Genomic DNA, 22,298 nt, shown 5'->3' on the forward strand with positions numbered 1-22,298 from the left:
GGAAAAAGTCATATAATCCACAACGGTAAATCCACAGCGATTGGAAGTGTTGATTAATCAGCATACAGAGGGGTACCCTTGGATTGAACTGAAGAAGCGGCCACTGGATGAAGAGTTGAGACCAACGTCAGGATTGCAGGTCGCCTCCAGCGAAGGTTGTCTCCAGCGACGTCCAGCCTGTGCCGTTCTGGTTCAATGTGTCATGCAATTATGTGGTTTAAGGTGGGCTTATGAAGGGGATTTTACATAAGGCCTTAAACTATATGCATCTGGTGTGTAAGCTATTATGGTTGGGAACAGCTACAACTACCAGTTAAGGGGTGGAGAATGCTGAAAAGGGGTAACTACAGGGGTTTATGCCTATAGAAGAGTGTTCCAAACTATTTTTCCATTTCTAACTTGGTTTAAGTTAGCTTTACATGGTAAAATATAGTTTGGTGCAATTGTCTGTTGTCTTTTAGACGAGCGACTTGAGATTGGGTGTTTGGTTTTCCCATAAATGTTTTGGAAGTCTATGGCGAGACTTATCAAAAAGAATTAGCTATCCCCCCGAATAGAATTGTTCGAGTAGGTTCGGCTTAAGCGTTTTGAGATCAATGTAGATTATGGTACTCAAGGTAGCAATAATATACATTGACTCCGCAAAGATTGCAATTTAGTGAATGAACTGCATGTTGGCATGGTCAAGGCTTCTTAGTCTCTAACTTACTACACAACAAAATTCATTCTTGCCTGGGGTGTTCGAAAACAATACCAAAAACCAATTAAACGATGTCTCAACATCGACAAGAACAGTAACTAAGCAACCAGTTAAACAACGTTTCAACATCGACAAAAGCAGTGATTAAGCAACTAGGAAACAACGTTTCGGTGCGCCACTCACTCTGAATGTCAGATTTGATCATGTTATCGCGTCTGGTAGCATTATCCTAACTGGCGTCACCCCCCTTCGGTCATGGGAGACTGCGAACACGGGTGAGGACGTCGCTCCATGAGCTAAAGTTAGGTTGTCCTTGAGTAGTTTTAACTGTTTGCGCAGCTGAAAGAGGACTTTTAGGTCTGGATTGGAATCCAGTTTGACTTTCGATGGAGTGTATTTGTCTGGGTCAGTCAGATACAGTATCATCGAGTTAATTGCAGGATCGTCCAACTTCTGAAGTTGGATGATGTCTGGGTCAGTTGAAATTGACTTTTCATATTTTAAAAGAACTTGGCTAAGTTTGTCTCTTTCTTCATCAGATGTCAGAGTGTCGGCTTGAGCGACCACCTGTTCAATCTGTGATGAGACTGATGAGGGTTCTTGCTCCATGGGGAGCTCCAACGAATCCTTTTCTGAGTCGTCGGACCTGTCTATGGGCAAGGCACCATAGGTTTGTGGTCCTTGGTCGACGTCATTGGTTGAGAAAAGAGCTGTGGCCTGTGATGGTTTCGTGAAACATACTGGCCCAGTGTCTTGACTCGGTACCAGATTATCTGGGAGTCCTCCCAGAACTGGAATGCCTAGTTCAAAATCATGAAGGTCAGGTTCTGAGTTTTCAGTTTGCGATGACTCATCATCGTTTGTGTGTGAGTTTATCCCCCCTTCTTCCGATGAGGGGTTGTTGGAGGCAGCAACAGCAATGTCTTGGTGTGTTTCACCGACATCTGTAATGTTGTCATTCGCGCCTTCAGATTTAGTAGCGATCAGATCACTACATTGTGCTCCTGGTTTGGTTCCCATTTCAGCGTGTATCAAAGTGTCTAAAAACCTTTGCATTTCCTCTGTCTCTTCCGAGCTCAGAGGTTTAGGGCCTTGTTCCTGGAACTTTTGTGATTTTTTCGCCTCGGGACGTTTCGTCCGAGGTGGGAGGCGGCTAGGTACGTCTTTTGGGGGTTCCTCTTCGGATTTCCCATGATAATATGGGTCCTCTTGGATCCCATATTCTTGCGTCCTGCGCATGTCCCATGTACGATAATCACGTTCATCCTCTGAAAGAGGAGTTTTTTTGTTCCAGCGTGCACCTTCATTATGCGGTTTGTTAGTTTGAAAATACTGCCTTTTCTCGCCTGTTTTAGGAGGAGGTGGCGTGCACCTTCCTTCCATTTCTAGGGAGTGGGGTTTAACCTTTACACCAGGAAACACCTCTATGGGCGTCTTAGCATGAGAACGTGCCTCAAACACATTCACAGCACACTGTTTAATCTCATTTATGGATTTTTCTCTGAAATTTGCCATAATTTGTACTGACATGCGTATGTCAGTGTGGAGATTTTTGCTGAAAACAAATTTAAAATTTTCTTCTTCCTCCATTCCGGTTTCATTTCTGTTACCAAAATAAGCTTGGAAGATTCTTTTGTAATAAACTTTTGGATGTTCAGCTTTACCCTGCGTGACCTTGTCAGCGGCTGGGAAACCAGCAGGTCCTGTGCAGGGGTCGTACTCTTTGATCAGAGCTTCACACAGAAGTTTGTAATCCTTTCTCGTTGCATCAGGTAGACGCTCGATGAAGGTGAACACCTCTCTGTCCGAAGTGAGCCGTATCAGACTGATCTTATCCTCTACCATAGCATTAGGATAAGATCTCAATCTGAACTCCAGTTCTCTGAGGTACGCTTTTGTTTCACTTGAACCCAACGGTCCAGGTACAAAGCGTTGTACATATTTTGAGAGTTTTAACAGAACATCCATTGAAAGAGGAAGTTGCCATGCACTCTGTTGCATGTTTGGTGGAGGAGGCCTGTTCAGGTCTGTTCCTACCACTTTATGTGAGGGTGGATTAAGAGCAGGAAGTGTAACAACGTCTTTCTGAGGTGTATGTGGGTGGCCTGGACTCTGTCCACGGTCTTCAACTCGCCCCACGTCAGAAATTTTGTTTGTTGCCGCTCGTAGTTTTTCTTCACATGTTTTTAAGTGTTCCTGTGATGTATGATAATCACTTTTTAAACGCATATATAGCTCTTGTGCAATTTGTTTATCCATTCTGAGTTCTTCCCGATCTTTGTTAAGCACATCTATTTTGCTATTCAGCGAATCAATTTCTGCATTTGCATTTTGCTGTGATTGAAACATCTGTTCAGAATGTTTTCTTGTGAGGATTTCGTGTTCACTTTTAAATTGAAGGAAGTGTTCTTCAATTCTCTGAACCACCTCTTTTTCACTGTTTAACCTCATTGCAAGGTAATCAGCTTTCTCAACAACCTTATAGAATGATCCTTTCAGCAAAATTACAATTTTAGCCAGCTTTTCATAGTTTGGCATTGTAATTTCTGTAGAGGTCACACTTTCTGCAACCTCCTTCAGATTGTCCACTAACTCTTTTGGGTTCATGCGCTCTGTCTGAATCATATATGGATGTAAGGACGTTGTCAGAAGCGCGAACGCATTCTCCAAGCAGTCCGCCATTCCTTTTGGATCAAAGTCTTTTTCCAACACACCTGTCATGTTTTCACTGTGTAGCAATTTATCTGTTTGAACAGTTGCAAGCTTTAGATATTTTACAGGTAAATATTTGTATTCAAGTCATTGAGTGTTCACACTTATTTTAGCTTTTTGGGTTTACACAGAAGTACTGTTATAAGTCAACTTATTCAAATGTGGGTACCTTTCTCAGGTTTTACCCCAATTCATGAATATTTAAGTAAATGCTCTTCTGGCAGTGTTACTTTTTGTGCTTATTTTTCAACAGATACTAAGTTACCAAACGCTTTTTAGTGTATTTTACTCTGAAGCACTGAATTTTTTATAAACCTGCAATTTTCTAAAAAGTCTCACAGCAAATCAGTTTAAAGCGTTTTTTTAAACCGTTCTGTTCCAGAAATTTGCTATTTTAACAGTTACTCATAGAACTAAGTTGTGAAAAGAAAAGAAAAGTTGATGATGTATCAGGATTAATCAGTCCTTCCTCAGAAAAACTGTTTTTACTCCTGTCCTCCTGTAAAGCTTCTATTTAAAATTAAATAGAAAGATATTTGTTTAGGTGGCAACTTAAACAGAAAAATCTCTTTTTCCTGATAAGTTTACTCTTATTTAGTGATTTTGCAATTAAACGTGTATTATCCTTCAAGCAAAATGAGTGAACTATTCAACTCTGTGAATGTTTGTAACTGTATCTTTTTTTTTTTTTTTTAAGTTTCTAATTTTATTTTGTACCTGTATAAGGAATTATCAGTGAATAAAATCTTTTTTGGTAAATGCTCTTTGCATAAATACCCTTTTTAACTTTAAAATGCAAGATAACAGTGTTTATTCAACTTTGAGGAAGTTTGTTAACTCAAAAATTGCCTTACAGAAAAATAAAAACGTTTAATTTCACTCTTTACCTAAAAACGAAGTGAAACGTGTGATCCCACGTCTTCTCCAGAAGGTGTCAGTACAACCTCAACAAAATTTAACTCCGACACTGTTTGTGTTGTCCACTAGGGGAGCTATAACTTCCTGTGGCGTTCGGTTGACATCCTGTTGTTAGCCGCTTAGCTTGAAGTTAGCTTCGGCTAAACTCGGTTAAAATCAACATTTCTGAACGGATTTTTACACAAACGTGGCAAAATTTTTTGCAATCAGACTTTATAGCTTGAAACATGAGTTTTTGGGACAATATTGCAGCTTTATTTAGTGATTTTAAGCGTAGTGAAGGCTCCGGTCGTTAGCTTAAAATTAGCATAGCTAGCGTTGTTTAAAAACATCATTTTATGACGAATTTTAAACTCTAACGTGGCAAAATTTCAGCGAATATGCTTCGAAGCATTTAACCAGCGTGTCAAAACCATTTTAAAACGCTTTTTTAGCTTTAAAAAGCAGATTTTATTTCCCTATGAAAACGAATTTCATTTCCGGGTGACGTGATTGACACGTCCCTCATCCAATGAGAACGTTACACACGGTCTTTTTCAACCAATGACGCAGCGTTTTAGCAACCAGCATGCTAGATTCAGCCTGAAAATAGTTCGTCAGCTTTTCGTCTTTTAAACTGTAAAAATGCACTTTTTCTGTTAAAAATTGTAACGAATAACTCTTAACTGTGTTCTGAGACGGCACTCAGCTTTTAAAACGTTTATCCATCTATTCAAAATACTCGTTCAAACTCAACAGAACCGAACCGGACCACAGCCGGGTCTTATGGTAGAACCTTCGTACTTTTAAACAGAATAACGTTTTCCACAGCTTCATCAGCTTAGTTACACGTAACAGGCGTACAATGTCAGCTTTCACAAGACTCGATGACACAATTCCAGCTTTTAAAACATTGCCAGCGTGACAGCAAAGGTGTAAGCGCGCAGCTCCAGCTCGCTGCGTAAACATGCAGTATTTCACTTCAGGCGGTGCAGCTCCGGCTGCGTTTCAATCACAGCTGATAAACTGTTATTTTATCAACATGCCAACATTTAAAAATCAATCTTACACGTTTTTACAGTCATTTATGAGCACGTTAACGGGCCACCAGTTGTAGTGAACACGTGGGTACGTGCCACTAGTTGTAGTATGACAATATATGAGATATATATTGATACAATATTCACGAGTTCCTCATCTTTCTGACTGTGTAATGTCGTGCATTGAATTTAACAGAAATGTAACGAGAGACGTCATTTATCTTTGACCCATCAAAATGAATGCGGTCATTTATTTTCAGAATCAAAGTTTAACATCAAACATTTACATTAATTTGGCAAAATATGAAAATAATAACAGACAAGTTTCACAGAAAATGAGCATCGATCACTCGGCGGTGAACGAGGACTTTGCTTCAGATATTTCTAAAATATCTGTACTGATTTTATGAGAAAGAGGAGAGTTTTAAGATGACATGGAGATTTATCTTACAGAGAACTATGTGAGGGAATTAATCTGTTTGACCAGAACGTGCACGCTTCATCAGATCTCAGCTCGCCTCCGGTACACTTTAGTCGAAGAAGAGACCGTTACCTGGTTGATGATAGATCAGCTCGATAGAGAATCCTCCAGACCTTTCAGTGTCTCCGTTGAGAGCGGCTGAAATCCTTAGATAGTCGTGTGTGGTTTGTTCAAACAGAAGTTATAATTCCAAAACGTCTCTGGACCATCTTGAATGCGTTTGCACCCAAGAATACTGAACTCCTTTCATTCTTCAGAACTTTTCAGACTCTTAATTGTCAGCAACTCTGTACTCTCGAATCCTCTGGAATTCTTCTGAATTCTCTTCCCTTCTAACATGAACTGGGAAGTTGCCACATTTAAAATGGGTCGACTTCCGGTTCATTTGAGAGCTTTTGATTGGTCGATGGACCAGAAAGAGGTGTGTTTTTGTGATGTAAGATGTTATCATAAGTCAAGGATTGTTTTCAACATACAGAAAAGATTATTGCAGACGACCAGACTTCGTGGAGTCTCACGCTGTTGTATCTTCTCAAATAGTAAAACATGACATTTCTTTTTCAGTAAACATTTAGTTGACCGAAGCTTCAACTTTCACATACTTACATTACTTGGCTCATTTCAGACAGAGAATCAAGAAATGCATATTAACCTGATTTCTTCTTTGAATGAGGAATAAAAATCATTACTTACTGTTTATGTAAAATAAAAATGAGTAGTTCTCTTCAACCTGTAAGCATTGAATGGAACTAACACAATTTGATTATCAAACATTTGTAAAACAGTGATGATTATAAAATTGTCTTTTCTGCTTGATTAATTCAAGAAAGAAAGTCACCAGATGGCTCAGACTGTATTCAGATCAATGAAAATAACAGTCTCTGTCCATCTGATAGATTTGAGGTCATCAGGGTCAGATCAGGGTCAGATCAGGTTCACTACACTAGTAAAAGTAACTAATGATATTATCATGGCTTTAGACAATGGACTTGTGTCTCTACTGGTCCTGTTAGACCTCAGTGCTGCATATGATACAGTTGATCACAATATTTTACTACAGAGACTTGAATATGATATTGGGATTACAGGAAAGGCTCTAAAATGGTTTAAATCATATCTATCTGATAGATTCCAGTTTGTAAATGTAAATAATAAATCTTCTTCATACAACAAAGTTAGTCATGGAGTTCCTCAGGGCTCAGTGCTTGGGCCAATACTCTTTACTTTATATATGCTTCCATTAGGTAAAGTTATTAAACAGCATGGGATAAATTTTCATTGTTATGCTGATGACACACAATTATATGTGTCCATTAAACCCAATGAATCCAATCAGCTACTTAGACTACAAGCATGTCTTAAAGACATAAAAACCTGGATGACTCTTAATTTTCTCCTGTTGAACAGACAAGACTGAGGTTTTAGTTTTTGGACCTGAGCACCTTAGGAATGAATTTTTCAGTCTTTCTCCCTCCTTAGATGCATTAATCTGTCCTCGAGCTCTAATGTTAAAAATCTTGGTGTTATTTTTGATCAGGACATGTCTTTTATCCCCCACATTAAAAACGTTACTAGAACCTCCTTCTTCCACCTGCGTAATATCACTAACATTAGAAACATCTGATCTAAAGATGATGCAGAAAAACTGGTCCATGCATTTGTCACGTCTAGACTGGACTATTGCAATGGTTTATTATCTGGGTGTCCAAATACTTCTTTAAAACGTCTTCAGATGATTCAAAATGCTGCTGCCTGAGTCTTAACTGGAGTTACTGGGAGAGATCATATCTCTCCAGTTTTAGCTTCTCTCCATTGGCTCCCTGTCAAATCCAGAATAGAATTCAAAATCTTACTTCTAACCTACAAAGCTCTCAAGAATCTGGCTCCATCTTATATTACAGATCTTATTGTTCCATATTTTCCTAACAGAGCACTTTACTCTCAGACTGCAGGTTTACTTGTGGTTCCTTGTGGTTCCACAAAGCTCTCACCGATCACACAATGCTCACCTCATAGGGCTCTGTTCATAGGAAAAGTTAATCTAAAAAAATATTGATGGCAAGTCTCTTCCTGGCACCAGCAGGTGGCGATAACTACACAATGCCAGTGAAGAGCTCTTAGTCTCATCCACATGTGGTAAAGATCAGTGCCAGGTTTCCAAGCCAGTGATTCAGGAAGTGGAGTCATTGGCTTAATTTCCAAGTGCAGTCATACTTTCACTGATGGGAGACTGCACACCTTAAATGCCATCAGAGTCATGGTCCTTCTCCACCAGGTGCTTTACAATAAAACAGGAATCACGTAATAAGAACACAGATCATTTACAAACCCATTTGTTAACCACACACCCAATAGAAGAAAGGAGCACTTTTATTTATCTGGAGTATAATGACCATTCTATCCAGGGTCAACACACAGACGCCTCATTGCAGATCAGCCAGCCAATGTACAGGGAAGGAGCCACAGCAGTAGGGCATAGCCCCTTCTCTCCCAGTGTGCCTCCACACATTCCAAATATTCAGCTCAAACAGGCCTGATTAAAAGGCAGTACGACAGTTATGAAGTTCATGGGAAGTAGTTATTCATTGCAGGTGCTGTTAACGAGCTCAGTAATAAATATATATATATATATATATATAAAACATAATGTTTACACCAAAACACAGCAAGAGATGAAAACATCAAAATGAACCCTACAAAACCAGACCCAAATGATGAAACCCATCAAAAACACCATAGTACCAAACAGCACATCTTCTTGATGTGTATTGGCAGTTGGCAAATGTATTTGAGGTGCATTAATGTCACTTTGTAATTAGTGAGTGTGGACTAAGACAAGCAGAATGGGTGTATGTATGTGTGTGTGTGTGTGTGGGTGGGTGGGGGGGGGGGGGATTCAAATCTACATTTGAATTAAACTGGTTTTCTTTAAAATTCAAATAATCTTACTGTATATGTTGGTTGTTTTATCCCTGAAGAGTCCTGATAATGTGAAATCCTGATGTTTGGACTTTCTTAATGACTGAAAAAGATTATCACTTGGAATTGTCTGTAATAATTATATGTATTTATTACAGTGCAGCAGTATGAATATCTTTTTACTTGTTGCACTGTGTGCATTTTCCTGGTGGATGCTCGCCTATTTTGTATAATGTAGTAGAGACCTGAGTGTCCTGTTCTGAGTTGAGGGATTACATTTTCTTCTCTTCCATTCCATCCTGTTGAACTTCCTGCCCCCAACATGTTTTTGTTTTATAGGTATCTTCCAGTTTCCTGTATATGCCGATGCTCCTTCCATTATGTTTGCTTATATTTGCTGTTGAATGGATTGATTTCAGTTTTGCTCAGTGGGACTCAGGTTTATGGTCTTTCTCACAAATCACAAAAGTATTGCTCACAATAGTTTTCTATGACCCAATATGCAAACATTAAATTGACTCTTCTTATTCTTAAAGGCATTTCTCTAACTTCTATTTGCATTGCTGATACTGGTGATGTTCTGAATGACCCCACTGACGTTAACCCTAATAAACAGGGATCCCTGTTTATTAGGGTTAAACAGGGATCCCTGTTTATTGGTTCATTTTTCCACCTTGTCTATTGCAGATTGCATTTTCTTTTTAACATATCTTACATTTCAACCTCTTATCCAAAGAGCCTCATTATCTGCATACAAGGGCTTTCCAATGTTGTTCTTGAGAGAAAAAAAAAATACAATTTATATTAACGTACAACAAAATACTGTAACAACTGGTGATTGGTGGGACCCACATGAACATTTTGATGTTGGTTTGATTCTATTCGATTTAAAGATTTGATGGTGGGATCATTTGTACAAGTCAGCCAATCCAAACCAGTGTTATAGCTCCATATAATGCTGGTTATCGCACAAGAGGCTAAAGTAGCTTGGCATATTATGAATGAATGCAAAGCTTTCAGGGGCTTTTGGGGAAGTTTGGGGCTTTTTCCAGATAAATGGCATAAAAAAAGGCTTTACAGCAGAGGAAGCCTTGGACTTTGTCCTGCTGACTTCATTCAAGACGTAAATAGTGGCTGCACAGGGCTACAGCAGCTGGTAGTATTATTGGGGTTGTTAAAAGCAAAAAAACAAAACTGACATTGGCATTGTGCACGAGTAGTTTTAGAAAAAAAATTAAAAAATAATAAAAAAAGAAACAACAAAGTCCATGCTCAATAATCCAGGTATAAAATCCAACTATTTTCAGTCAGGTCATCTGGACAGTTTCTTTTTTTGTGCTGATTTGTGTGCTTTTTGTGCTGACTGAAAAATGTTGGATTTTATACCTGGATTATTGAGCATGGACTTTGTTGTTTTCAACCAGTTTGACAAGACTGTCAACAAGGAAGAGGGCTGGCAATGGAGGAGGGGCGTACCAAAGAGACCATCTAATTACAAGCAGAACTGGTTTGTTCCACTTTGGAGTAAGCTGTTGGGAGAAGAATCAGTTTTGTTGTGTTTCCTTGACTGATGAAGCCTTCTGGATCGAAGGCGAAACTTTTCAGCACAAAAAAAGAAACTGTCCAGATGACCTGACTGAAAAATGTTGGATAAAAAAGAAACCTTCTATGTCAAACCACCCAGTGACACGAGTAAATCTGACTATGAATAAAAAAAAAATTTTCAGCCATCTGATCGAGAGGATTACGGAGCTTGACGGTCTTCACAAAACTTTGCACTGGATTTTTTTTATTTTAATTGTCAAAAAAATATTTTTGGCTTAATGATAGAGGAAAATGCTGTATGTATGTATGTTTTTGTTGTTGTTGTTGTTGTTTGTTCATTATTTAAAGTGTGTGTGTGTGTGTGTGTGTGTGTGTGTGTGTGTGTGTGTGTGTTGTGTGTGTGTGTGTGTGTGTGTGTGTGTGTGTGTGTGTGTACACTGCCTGGCCAAAAACAAAAAGCCACCGCCTGGATTTAACTAAGCAAACAGGTACGAGCCTCCTATTGGATAATTACTGCATGGGTGATTATCTTTCAGCTGCAACAAGTTATTTAACCCCAACTGGTGCAATGAGTTGCTTCTCATTTCTTCAACAACCATGTGGAAAAACACATCACGTGGTTGTGGAAAAGATGTCAGTCTGTTTGGGAAGGGTCAAATCATTGGAATCAAGCAGAGAAAACATATAAGGAGACTGAAGAAATTACTAAAATCGGGTTAAGAACTGTCCAACACATTATTAAAAACTGGAAGGATAGTGGGGACCCATCGTCTTCGAGGAAGAAATGTGGCTGGAAAAAAATCCTGAATGATCGTGATCGGCAATCACTTAAACTTTTGTTGAAATCAAATGGAAAAAAAAAAAAAACAACAGCAGCACTCAGGGCTATGTTTGAAAACCACTAACCATTGAGGCTAACCAGAAAAAAAGGCTTCAATTTGCTAGGGAGCATAAAGATTGGACTCTGGAGCAATGGAATAAGGTCATGTGATGTGATGAGTCCAGATTGACCCTGTTCCAGAGTGATGGTGCATCAGGGTCAGAAGAGAGGCAGGTGAAGTGATGCACCATCATGACTAGTGTCTCGTCATCAATGCAAGATCTTGGTGAAAAATTAATGCAACACTGAATGAAATAGATCTTGTGACATTGACGAAGTTTATTGAAAGAATGACACAGTGAATACAAGCCACAATCAAAGCTAGAAGTGGTCGAACGAGAAATTAGTGTGACCTTTTGTTTTTGGGGGCAACTTTTTTGGGGGCCAGGCAGTGTACAGGTCCTTCTCAAAAAATTAGCATATTGTGATAAAGGTCATTATTTTCCATAATGTAATGATAAAAATGAAACTTTCATATATTTCAGATTCATTGCACACCAACTGAAATATTTCAGGTCTTTAATTGTTTTAATACTGATGATTATGGCATACAGCTCATGAAAACCCAAAATGCCTGTCCCAAAAAATTAGCATATTTCATCCCACCAATGAAAGACAAGTGTTTTTAATACAAAAAACGCCAACCTTCAAATAATCATGTTCAGTTATGTACTCAATAATTGGTCGGGAATCCTTTTGCATGAATGACTGCTTCAATGCGGCGTGGCATGGAGGCAATCAGCCTGTGGCACTGCTGAGGTGTTATGGAGGCCCAGGATGCTTCGATAGCGGCCTTAAGCTCATCCAGAGTGTTGGGTCTTGTTCTCTCAACTTTCTCTTCACAATATCCCACAGGTTCTCTATGGGGTTCAGGTCAGGAGAGTTGGCAGGCCAATTGAGCACAGTAATACCATGGTCAGTAAACCATTTACCAGTGGTTTTGGCACTGTGAGCAGGTGCCAGGTGTGCTGAAAAATGAAATCTTCATCTCCATAAAGCTTTTCAGCAGATGGAAGCATGAAGTGCTCCAAAATCTCCTGATAGCTAGCTGCATTGACCCTGCCCTTGATAAAACACAGTGGACCAACACCAGCAGCTGACATGGCACCCCAGACCATCACTGACTGTGGGTGTTTCACACTGGACTTCTGGCATTTTGGCATTTCCTTCTCCCCAGTCTTCCTCCAGACTCTGGCACCTTGATTTCCAAATGACATGCAAAATTTGCTTTCATCCGAAAAAAGTACTTTGGACCACTGAGCAACAGTCCAGTGCTGCTTCTCTGTAGCCCAGGTCAGGCGCTTCTGCCGCTGTTTCTGGTTCAAGAGTGGCTTGACCTGGGGAATGTGGCACTTGTAGCCCATTTCCTGCACACGCCTGTGCACGGTGGCTCTGGATGTTTCTACTCCAGACTCAGTCCACTGCTTCCGCAGGTCCCCCAAGGTCTGGAATCGGCCCTTCTCCACAATCCTCCTCAGGGTCCGGTCACCTCTTCTCGTTGTGCAGCGTTTTCTGCCACACTTTTCCCTTCCCACAAACTTCCCACTGAGGTGCCTTTATACAGCACTTTGGGAACAGCCTATTGGTTCAGCAATTTCTTTCTGTGTCTTACCCTCTTGCTTGAGAGTGTCAATGATGGCCTTCTGGACAGCAGTCAGAACGGCAGTCTTACCCATGATTGCGGTTTTGAGTAATGAACAAGGCTGGGAGTTTTTAAAAGCCTCAGGAATCTTTTGCAGGTGTTTAGAGTCATGTCGCTGATTCAGATGGTTAGGTTAATAGCTTGTTTAGAGAACCTTTTCATGATATGCTATTTTTTTGGGACAGGCATTTTGGGTTTTCATGAGCTGTATGCCATAATCATCAGTATTAAAACAATTAAAGACCTGAAATATTTCAGTTGGTGTGCAATGAGGGCAGCACGATGGCGCAACTGGTAGAGCTGCTGCCTCTCAGCGAGCAGGTCCCTGGTTCAAACCCCGGTCCAGGGGCCTTTCTGGGTGGAGTTTGCATGTTCTCTCTGTGCATGCGTGGGTTTTCTCCGGGTACTCCGGTTTCCTCCCACAGACCAAAAACATGCATGTTAGGCTGATTGGGAACTCTAAATTGTCCCTAGGTGTGAGTGAGAGAGTGAATGGTTGTTTGTCTCGTTTGTCTTTATGTGGCCCTGTGATGGACTTGCGACCCGTCCAGGGTGTACCCCGCCCCTCGCACAGTGATTGCTGGACATGGGCACCGGCGACCCCCGTGACCCAAAATGGAATAAGTGGGTAAAGAAAATGGATGGATGGATGGATGGGTGTGCAATGAATCTGAAATATATGAAAGTTTCATTTTTATCATTACATTATGGAAAATAATGACCTTTATCACAATATGCTAATGTTTTTAGAAGGACCTGTATAGGTATATTCTTTAAAGAGTATACTTTTAGGGCTGAAATATTTATGACAGACTGACTAAATTGTTGTGAAATAAAGATAAGCAGTTGAGTTGGGTGGTTGTTTTATCCCTACAGAGCATTAACTGTCAGAGTTAAAGGACCTTCTAGGTGTTAATTGTGACAGTGTGATTTTCATTATGTGTTTTTGCCTTTGTTTGTATCATTGAAGGTGAAATGTTTTTTTAAAAAAGCATCTTGAATGAGAATTTTTTACCAGAACCGTGGTAGAAAATAATGTTTTATCTTTTTGTATTAGCACTTGGTGACATGTGATTAAAAAAAAAAAAAAATCAGTTATTTCACATATGAATGGTACAACGGTGAAAAATGAATTTGTTGCAATGACTAGTCTGGTTGTTCTGAAACAAAGATTAAAGTCAAACCCTATCCTTGATCCCAGTTTATTATCCTCTTACCTGTTTTTTCATGTTTAACTCTCTCTTTATTAGACCATCATGGGCAGAATGTGAGCTTGATAACATCAAAAAAAGTTATAAATCAGGCCCTGGTATGTGCTGCTTTCCTAAAGCCATAATAAGCCCTCTTTAGACCAAGAAAATGAACAAAATTTACCAAAGTCATTTTCTGTTTATGCACAATTACACTAATTTCTTCATATATTGTAACTGAAGCAGGAAAAATAACACCAGAGATTGGATTTTGAACTGATTTAATGAGTTTAGATTGAATTGTTAGATTTAGACAGTTTGTGAGCCAGAGTGGCTTTCATGCATAACAACGGTACAGTAAAGATAACTCAGTCCCACGCTGAGATTTCAGGCCTTTATTCCACTTTATGCAATATTACATTGAAAAGCAAATACTAAAGGACTTGTGTGGAATTACCATTTACATTAACGTCATGGTGGCTGTGGCTGAGTGGTTAGAGCAGTCATCTTCCAATGCAATAGTTGGTGGTTCGATTCCACCAACAGTTACATGGTGAACTGTACCTGAACAAGACACTGAACCCCTCATTGCCTCTGATGTGTGTGTGTGTGTGTGGGGGGGGGGGGGGGATTTGAAATGTTTGATAGCCACAGAGAGGAAGGACTTCCTGTGTTGTTCTGTGGAGCACCTCAGTGGTCTCAGTCTACGACTGAAGGTGCTGTGGTAAGAATCCAGTGTGTCATGCAGGGGGTGTGACTTGTTGTTCAGGATCCGGAGCAGTTTTCTCAGCATCCTCTGCACAGACACCTCTGTCAGGACTGCAGGGGCATCGTTGTTTATATGGGGGTGGGTGGGGGTGTATCGGGCTGGGGGCATGGGGGGGGGGGGGGGTGTCTTGGGCTCGGGGCAATGGAGCTCGACTGGGGAGGTGGCTTTGGGTGATGACCTATGCTGGCTGCATGCAGGCTTCTGGGCGATCTGTACCGGCGGACACAGGTTACTGGCCTGGTTGCTCCTGGGTGGGTTTGGGGTGGGCGCGGGCTCGGGACTCTGGGGGAGTTTCGCTTCCGGGCTGGGGTCCCAGATTGACCCAGGGGTCTCGGGTCTTGGCAGGTATGTTGTCGGGGTCTTGGGACGGTGCATGCGCCGGCGCCCGGCCCTGGGGGGCTCTTGGTGCATTGGTGGGCTTTGGAGCCTCTACTGTGTGTGTGTGTGTGGGGGGGGGGGGGGGGGGAACTGTTGGTGGGGGAAGGATGGGCCATGGGAGGGGACAGGTGGATTCAGCCTGTGTGTCTTCTTGCCTGGCTGTGGCCGTGGTCTGATGCTTGGCTGGGGGTCTGGGATGTGGGAGGCTGTGGGTGGGGAGTGTATTGGGGGCTCTCGTTCAGATGGCTCTGCACTGTTGGCCCAGGGGTTTCTGGGCATGTTAGGTGTGTACCCTCCCTTGCGAGGGGTACACTCACTGTGGGCGTTGCTGTGGTGGACTGGTCGGTTCCATTGTGGGGGTGCACTCTCTGTTTCCGTAGTACACTGTCTGTAGCTGTTCGGGCACACCTTGCTGATTGTCGCTGCTGGAATTTGGTGGCTTCTTTGGTCGGGGGGCTGGGTGTTGAGCTGTTGATCGGGTTGGGAGGTCTGGACTGTCTCGGGGGGGGGGGGGGGGGGGGGTGGGTGGGTTGGGAGGTTGGGTCGCTGGCCCCGGTTCTGGTTGGTCCTCAGGGCTATGTGCCGTGGCCTGGGTCCCTGGTGGTGTGGCTGCCTCCTTTTCCTGGATGGATGTACTGGAGCCTCCCTCCCTCCCCTGGTAGATCTCAGAGAATGGGGGTGCCTATTGGGGTCAGTGGGGGAGCTGACCCCCTGGGAGGGCATTGCCACCTCAGTTCTTCCTCCCATCCCAACATCTTCCTTTGCCCACTCTATCACACCACCACTCAAACAGGGCCTTAGGGTTCAGGTGCACTACTGAGCTGCGGGGAGGATCATCCTTCTCCATGGTTCGTGGAGACCTGGGCCCCAATTTAATTAAACAACCTAGACACACATATATAACATTCTCTCACGACACATGCATATATAGGGTCTGTAGTGGGCACATGGTGGCATATAAGTGGTGGGATGTGTAATCATTCTCACCTATGGGACCTGTGCCCACACTCATATGTAGCATGTAGACATTTAGGGTTCTGGACAAGGGTTAGGAGGGGTGAACGGGCATTGCCTTCTCTCAGGGGAGGGGTTGGGTCTGTGCCGGTAGCTGCCTCACCCCCCCCCCCCCAATTTTAAACGCACTTTATAACAACATGCCTCAACACCTTATTTGAGTGGGAGGAGGGAGGAGTGGGGTCTTCCTGTTTGTTTACAAACCGGATTCCAAAAAAGTTGGGACACTAAACAAATTGTGAATAAAAACTAAATGCAATGATGTGGAGATGGCAAATGTCAATATTTTATTCTTAATATAACATAGATGACAGATCAAAAGTTTAATCTGAGTAAATGTAACATTTTAAAGGAAAAATATGTTGATTCAAAATTTCACAGTGTCAAAAAATCCCAAAAAAGTTGGGACAAGTAGCAATGTGGCTGAAAAAAGGAAATTGAGCATATAACGAACAGCTGGAAGACCAATTAACACTAATTAGGTTAATTGGCAACAAGATTGGGTATAAAAAGAGCTTCTCAGAGTGTCAGTGTCTCTCAGAAGCCAAGCTGGTAAGAGGATCATCAATTCCACCATTGTTGCGCAGAAAGATGGTGCAACAATACCAGAATGGTGTTACCCAGCGTAAAATAACAAAGACTTTTAAGTTATCATCATCAACCGTGCATAACATTATCAAAAGATTCAGAGAATCTGGAACAATCACTGTGCATAAGGGTCAAGGCCGTAAAATTCTACTGGATGCTCGTGATCTCCGGGCGCTTAAACGTCACTGCAACTGTCAAGGAAATAACAGAATGTGCTCAGGAATACTTCCAGAAAGCATTGTCAGTGAACACAATCCACCGTGCCATTTGCCGTTGCCAGCTGAAACTCCACAGTGCAAAGAGGAAGCCATTTCTAAGCAAGCTCCACAAGCTCCGACGTTTGCACTGGGCCAGGGGTAATTTAAAATGGAGTGTGGCAAAATGGAAGACTGTTCTGTGGTCAGATGAGTCACAATTTCAAGTTCTTTATGGAACACTGCAACGCCATGTCATCTGGACCAGAGAGGACAAGGATAGCCCAAGTTGTTATCAACGCTCCATTCAGAAGCTTGCATCACTGATGGTATGGGGTTGCATGAGCGCTTGTGGCATGGGCAGCTTGCATGTCTGGAAAGGCACCATTAATGCAGAGAACTATGTTCAGGTTCTAGAACAACATATGCTCCCATCTAGACGTCATCTCTTTCAGGGAAGACCCTGCAATTTTCAACACGATAATGCCAGACCACATTCTGCAGCAATCACAACATCATGGCTATGTAGGAGAAGGATCTGGGTACTGAAATGGCCACGTGCAGTCCAGATCTTTCACCTATAGAGAACATTTGGCGCATCATAAAGGGGAATGTGTGACAAAGAATGCCCAAGACGATTGAACAGTTAGAGGCCTGTATTAGACATGAATGGGAGAGCATTCCTATTTCTAAACTTGAGAAACTGGTCTCTTCTGTCCCCAGATGTCTGTTGAGTGTTGTAAGAAGGGGGAGGGGGATGCCACACAGTGGTAAAAATGGACTTGTCCCAACTTTTTTGGGATTTGTTGACGCCATGAAATTTGGAAACAACAGATTTTCCCTTAAAATGATACATTCTCTGTTTAAACTTTTGATCTGGGATTTGTGTTCTATTCTGAATAAAATATTATATGTTGTCACCTCCACATCATTACATTCAGTTTTTATTCACAATTGGTTTAGTGTCCCAACTTTTTGGGAATCCGGTTTGTAGATGGAAGAGTACTTGTGCTTGATAGGTGTGGTCCTTAATGATGTTGCGTGCTTTACCCAGACCTAGACTGTGTTAGATTTCATTTATGGTGTGGAGACTGCTACCAGTGATGTCCTCTGCTGTTTGCACCACCCTCTGTAGTACTTTCCAGCTTTGACTGGTGCAGTTCCCGTACCACCCTGTGATGCAGCCTGTCAGCAGGCTCTCAATGGTGCACATAAAAGTTAGTGAGGATGCTGGTTTTCGTACCAAATTTCCTTAATATTCTTAGGAAGTAGAGTTTTTGTCTGGCTTTCTTGACCACAGTGTCTGTTTGTAATGTTCAGGACAAATCCTCAGTAATGTGATTGCCGAGGAACTTGAAGCAGCTGACCTGCTCCACCTCAGTGTTGTATATGTAGATGGTGGAGTGCCGGACTCCATGCTGTATCGCTGAAGTCCACTATCATCTTCTTAGTTTTGCTGACATTAGAGAGAGGTTATGTTCCTGACATCAGTCGGTCAGTTATTTCACCTCATCTTTGTTTGCGCTTTTGTCATTGTTGGTGATGAGGTCCAAGATGGTGGTGTCATCAGCATACTTTAGGATGATGTTTGAACTGTGTTTGAAGAAACACTCATGTAAATAGAGATTACAAGAGTGGACTGAGGATACAGCCCTGAGGTTTACTGGTGCTGAGTCTACCATCCGGTGTCTCGGGGGGAGCGGTACACCACTAACACTGATTATAATGGAGGTGGTGTGTTGCTGACCTCAACTCGGGATGTCGTGGGTTGGTGAGCAGAGTACTTCAAAGACCTCCTCAATCCCACCAGCACATATTCCTCTTAAGAAATGGAGCCTGGGGGGCTTTGGGTCAGGCTCTCCAATCTCTGGTGCTGATGTCACCAAGGTGGTTAAAAAGCCCCTCGGAGGCAGGGCACCAGGGGTGGATGAGATTTGCCCGGAGTTCCTTAAGGCTCCAGATGCTGTGGGGTTGTGTTGGCTTACATGACTCTGCAATATTGCATGGACATCGGAGGCAGTTCCCCTGGATTGACTGACTGGGGTTGTGGTCCCCTATTCAAAAAGGGGGAGTGTAGAGTGTGTTCCAACTACAGGGGGATTGCACTCTTAAGCCTCCCTGGTAGGGTCTATTCAAGGATTCTGGAGAAGAGGGTCCGTTGGATAGTCGAACCTCGGATTCAGGAGGAGTAGTGCGGTTTTTGTCCTGGTTGTAGAACACTGGACCAGCTCTACACACTCAGCAGGGGCCTGGAGGGTGCATGGGAGTTTGCCCAGCCTGTCAATGTGCTTTGTGGACTTGGAGAAGGCATTCGATCACGTCTCTTGTGGAACCCTGTGTGGTGTACTCCAGGAGTATGAGGTACCAGGCCCTTTGATACGGGCTTTTAGGTCCCTATACGACCAGTGTCAGAGCTTGGTCCGCATTGCCGGCAGTAAGTCGGGTTTGTTCCTGGTAAGAGTTGGACTCCGCCAACGTTGCCCTTTGTCACAGATTCTGTTCATAACTTTTATGGACAGAATTTCTAGGTGCAGCCAAGGTGTTGAAGGGATCAGTTTTGGTGGCCTTAGGATTGTGTCTCAGCTTTTTGCAGATGATGTGTTCCTATTGGCTTCATCAGGTCATTATCTACAGCTTTTGCTGGAGCAGTTCACTGCAGAGTGTGACGCGGCTGGGATGAGGATAAGGTCCTCCAAATCCAAGGCCATGATCTTGAGCCAGAAAAGAGTAGTGTGACTTCTCTGGGTTGGGGATGAGGTCCTGCCCCAAGTGGAGGAGTTTAAGTATCTTGGGGTCTTGTTCACAAATGAGAGAAAAATGGAATGAAAGATTGATAGGCGAATAGGTGTGGCATCTGCAGTGAAGCGGGCGCTGTACCGGTCTGTCATGGTGAAGAGAGAGCCAAGTCAAAAGGTGAAGCTCTCAATTTACTGGTTGATCTACATTCCTACTCTCATCTATGGCCAAGAGCTTTGGGTTGTGACCAAAAGAACGAGATCTCAGATTCTAGGGCCAAAATTAATGTTCTCCGCAGGGTGTCTGGGCTCTCCCTTAGAGATAGGGTGAGAAGCTTGATCATCTGGGAGGGACTCAGAGTATAGCCGCTGCTTCTCCACGTCGAGAGGAGCCAGTTGAGGTGGCTTGGGCATCTGGTTAGGATGCCTCCTGGATGTCTTTCTGGTGAGGTGTTCTGGCCATGTCCCACCAGGAGGAGACCCAGAGGGAGGCCCAGGACATGCTGGAGGGACTATGTTTCTCGGCTGGCCTGGGAAAGCCTCAGGAATCTCCTGGAGGAGATGGCCCAAGTGAGTGGGGAGAGGCAAGTCTGGGCCTCCATACTTAAGCTGCTACCCCTGCGACCCAACCCCGGATACATGGAATTAGATGGATGGTTGGATTTTTAGCAGGTGAGGTGGCGAGATGAAATTATAGAGGTGGAGAGATTATGTAACCCAGAGGACAGTCTTTAGGTAAATAAAGAAAGCAAGAACTCAGTAGGGAGGTCATTATTTATAACATGTATAATTAATGGTGGGACAAAACTGAGCAGTGATTGGAAAGAGACAAAATGATGTCTGAAACAATCCTGCATCCAATCCGATACCCATCCATCCATCCATTATCTTTACCCACTTCTTCCTTTTTGGGTCATGGGGTCACTGGTGCCCATATCCAGCAGTCACTATGCGAGAGGTGGGGGACAACCTGGGCAAGACTCCAGTCTATCACAGGGACACATCAAGACAAACAACCATTCACTCTCTCACTCACACCTAGGGACAATTTAGAGTTACCAATCAATCTCACATGCATGTTTTTGGTCTGTGGGAGGAAACCGGAGTACTCTGAGAAAACCCACACATGCACAGAGAGAACATGCAAACTCCACCCAGAAAGTTCATGGGCCAGGATCTGAACCGGCAACCTTCTCACCGAGTGGCGGCAGCTCTACCAACTGTGCCACCTTGCCACAGTAAATAAAGCCAGTTTCCACCTCTGTCATATCTGCTCTAGGTTTATAATCTCCATTGTGATAATTTGAGGAAAAGGTGTCTTGTCCATGGACACCACAAAATATTGATATAGCAGGAACTAGCCTGTGACTTTCAGGCCTCAAGTCAGCTGCCCCACCTTCTGCATCATAGCCAAATTGAAAATCTATTGAGGTCACATTCTCACTATGCAACATATCAATATGGTAATGCTTTGTAATTGCAGACCAGAGCTACATACAAAAAATAGATTCTTGGCAATCAGATGGACCTCCGCTATTCTAAATGTACACAACTTCACTGTAAAGACAGAAAATGGGATTTTTATACAATGCTCTGTTTTTGCAAATGATACTGAAGTACTCAGCAATAACATCACAATAGCATGTTTTCCTAACATTGTGCTACCCCGAAGAAATACGTTTTTGCATTGTGTTAAAAGACACAAAAAGAAGGACTTGTTGGGCCTTTGTCTCAGGATTTGGCCACTGCAGATCACAGCTGGCATCATGTTAGATGAATGTGAAAGGTCATGTCTCGCTTTCGCAACTTATCTTTTAAATAAGTCCATAGTGCAAACTGGTCCACCCTCCAAACTGGTATATAAGCTCACCACATTGGGCCTGGAGAAGTCCATCTGCTGCTGGATTCTGGAGTTACTCAACAACAGACAACAGGCAGTGAGAATCGGCAGTCACCTCTCCTCCACAATAGTCCTCAGCACCAGTAAACCTCAGGGCTGTGTCCTCAGTCCACTCTTGTGCTCTCTATTTACACGAGTGTACCCTCAAGCACAGCTCAAACATCATCCTAAAGTATGCTGATAACACCACCATCTTGGACCTCATCACCAACAATGACGAAAGCGCAAACAAAGATGAGGTGAAATAACTGACCAGCTGAAGTCAGGAACATAACCTCTCTCTAATGTCAGCAAAACTAAGAAGATGATAGTGGACTTCAGGATACAGCATGGAGTCCAGCACTCCACCATCTACAACACTGAGGTGGAGCAAGTCAGCTGCTTCAAGTTCCTCGGCAATCACATTACTGAGGATTTGTCCTGAACATTAAAAACAGACACTGTGGTCAAGAAAGCCAGACAAAAACTCTACTTCCTAAGAATATTAAGGAAATTTATATATATATGGCATCATATAGGAAATTCATATAGGAATAATCCATATAGGAAATTTATATATATATACATATATACATATATATATATATACATATATATATATATACATATATACATATATATATATATATATACATATATACATATATATATATACATATATACATATATACATATATATATATACATATATACATATATATATATACATATATA

Source organism: Nematolebias whitei, chromosome 17 (assembly GCF_014905685.2).
Source record: "Nematolebias whitei isolate Nwh7 chromosome 17, NemWhi1, whole genome shotgun sequence".
NCBI classification, from domain to species: Eukaryota; Metazoa; Chordata; class Actinopteri; order Cyprinodontiformes; family Rivulidae; genus Nematolebias; species Nematolebias whitei.